At 42.4% G+C, this 3,051-nt stretch overlaps 1 long non-coding RNA gene across 1 annotated transcript; it reads right to left on the bottom strand.

Moving 5' to 3' along the window:
• Window positions 1-401: 401 nt before the first annotated feature.
• On the bottom strand, window positions 402-1,428 carry LOC121707342. Its single transcript, XR_006031307.1, has 3 exons — window positions 1,174-1,428; window positions 738-869; window positions 402-569 (listed from the first exon to the last, which is right to left on the bottom strand). It is a non-coding gene; the product is annotated as an uncharacterized LOC121707342 (long non-coding RNA).
• Between the last annotated feature and the right edge of the window lie 1,623 nt (window positions 1,429-3,051).

Genomic DNA, 3,051 nt, shown 5'->3' with positions numbered 1-3,051 from the left:
CAGAGTCAAGGAATACCGCATCTGGGAACACACTCTCCCTCTAACCTTGTCTGGGACAGTCAACCAGCTGTGGACCGTCTGTTGTGTGATGACCAACTTCCAGGGACCACTTGATTTAAAAGGCTACATCCCTGTAGTGTTTCCCCCGATCCCATGCATTTAACTATATACTGAAAACATTGTATAGATGTACATAATTGAATTAAAAGTAATTCATCTATAATAAATTCTAGTCAGTCTGTCCTGAAGGTATTCAAAATAATGTAAATAATGCAAATATGTAAATAAATATGTAATAATGTAAATATGTAATACTGTAGTAAGTAATGTACTCAGAAAAGGGAATTAATAAAATCCTTTATTCATTCAGTTCATTTCACTTTCTGCTGTAGATACTTCTTTTTCATGTCTTTTATCACTTCATCATGAACCTCGCGGCACAGGTTCGAACCTGGAGTCGACCATGGTGAGTTGAGACAAGCCATGCAGCACTAATGATATTAGTGGTTGCGGCCTGAGGCTTTTCAGTCCTTTTCCAAGAGACAAGACTTGCGGGTCAGGGAGGGATCCTAAAACATAAAATTAAACAACATTAAGTGTTAAATTATCCACACATCTCTTCAGCTTGTTTTGGTTTTTAATTCTGATGTCAAGAGTCTTTCTGGAGAATTGCTCACTGCAGTGTTCTATATCATACGGTAGCCAAACGTATGATATTGTTACAGTATTAACATTACCTGTGTATGCTTGATAGTGTTGATTTGCATACACTCCTGGCGGATGGCTTTGGTTTCCTAACAACCAAGTCCTGAACCGGCTCTACATACACCTAGACCTGACAGCCACCACCCTGTCAATGATGTTGGACACTGGTGGACAAAACTATAATTAATGCATAAATACTGTGGATTGTTGATTCTAGCAAAAGAAGGCTCATATGCTGACGTTAGCTAGCGGACACTGACAGAGGCTAAAGTTCTTCCTATCAGAAATAAATGGAATGGGTGCATTGACTCAGCCTCGTTTAAAGCTGAATAATCTTACTTTAATTGGGTTTAACGTAGGTTAAACACCTTATAACCATACGAACATCTGAGCTGACGCCAACCTGACGTTAGCATAAGCTAACCTACCTAGCTAATGTAATGTTATGTTAGCTAGCTAGCCACTCACCTTCATAGTCGTAGATAAAGTTCTCGAAAAAGAAACTGTATCCCTTGTCCACTTTGGAGCGGGCTGTGATGCAGTGTTGTTCAGTTAGTCGATGGTACGTCATAAAAAGTTATTTTAGGTAAATTTACCAGGGATGCAGTATAAGTAAACTTGGGCTCATCCATCACGGGTACGCCAGAGAGATGAATGATTCACCGGAAGTGGCAGTGCACAAAAATCATGAATGCGGAAGTACGTCGTATCAGCGTGATAATGGCTTATATTTGATGTTGTAATGAAGAGGGCAAGCTGAGAAACCCAGCACTGTTCCAGAGCGCCCAGTTTCGCTGACTGCAGGTATTGGAGGGGATTGTTGTCAGTGTACACGGTGAACTTGTGTAACCTAACCACACTAGCACCACCACTAGGGGTCAAAGTTAATAGATCAATATGGAATCCCAGTGTTCCCCACTATCGGGATTCAATTGAATGAATGAGGGAGTAGCCAGTGTACAAAAATACTGCACTTTAATGTCTGATTTGTTTGTAGCAGAAATATATAGATATTTATATACATAGCGTTATGTCAATGTGCACACACTGCAGATAGGCTACTATGCTTGCTACCAAATAAGAAAAGAAACAGAATAAATATAATCACCCCAAAAGAGGGCACAATCACTTCAATAAGGGCGAGGGATAAAGAGGTGCCAGCTGAGGATGGAATCATCCAGAGGACAATTTCATAGCCTACCCTAGCAAGGATGTAACTGGCCTAGCCACATTCACACAGCAGTTAGCTACATACTATCCCTAAGAATATAATTAGCATCACTACACAAAGGTAGCTATATACTACTAGGAGTGCTACAATTAGTTCAAATATACCCCGCACAGGCAACAATCCACTACAAACTGCAACACAACAAATAATGTCACTACACACACAGACTAAGTACAGGCCTCACTGCAGCAACACTGACTAGGCTGGAGGCAGAGCAGAGTATGCTACCCTCTGTGTTCTCCCCGCCCCAGCTGACAAAGGAATGAAAGGAAAAGAGCAGGCCTCGCCCTACACAGCAAGAGAATAAATAAACACAAACTTGGAGGTGGTTTTACACACGTATAAAAGCTACATCTACCTACAGCATAACTTTAACCCACTGACATGTCATGTTTTACATAAGGGGAAAACAGTGGCTACAACTTGCTCCTGAATGTCGACGCCCCCTACATGTACCACAGCCGATGATGACGACCAGGCACCGGACGACTGAAACACTATCCGCTTCGTGTTGGATCACCGCCGGCAAAGTTCAAACGCAACAAACAGTGCCCTCACCACTGCATTAGACGCACCATCTGGTTTGAAAAGAAAACGTGACTGCTAGGTAGGCCTACTATTCTACCTGCATTACATCCGGTCACCTGAGCTGAAACGTCACGTGACTCCCTAAACTGATCGCAATGACGCCAGGTGCATCAACAGCTTATCCCTTTCCCACCCGTCACACTTGTTGCCCAGGAGATACTTGCATTTTTTTCCGTGATTGCCCACTTGACTGCAAGGAGTTTGAGTTTCATGGCACTATAATGACATGTTCCTCTCACTTGGCCGCAAGCCCCGGCTAGCAAAGGCTATTGGTCACCGTAAGCCATCCTTCTCCTGTCACAGAACTGCCCCCAATCCTGCATGGCTTGCATCCGTCTCTAAGATAAAGGGACGACTGAAATCGGCATAACCTAGGACTGGCGCTTGAACAAGCCATTCTTTTAAGGCTCTGAATCCAGAAAAAGTTCTAAAGACAAACCTGAACCTGACTCAGTGTTAACTATCCAATATTCAGATGTCTCTTTTTTTGTAATTGAAATGTATGCAAATTAGTGGATAATTAATGA

Source organism: Alosa sapidissima, chromosome 4 (genome assembly GCF_018492685.1).
Source record: "Alosa sapidissima isolate fAloSap1 chromosome 4, fAloSap1.pri, whole genome shotgun sequence".
NCBI classification, from domain to species: domain Eukaryota; kingdom Metazoa; phylum Chordata; class Actinopteri; order Clupeiformes; family Clupeidae; genus Alosa; species Alosa sapidissima.
This window is presented reverse-complemented; position numbering and strand designations above follow the sequence as displayed.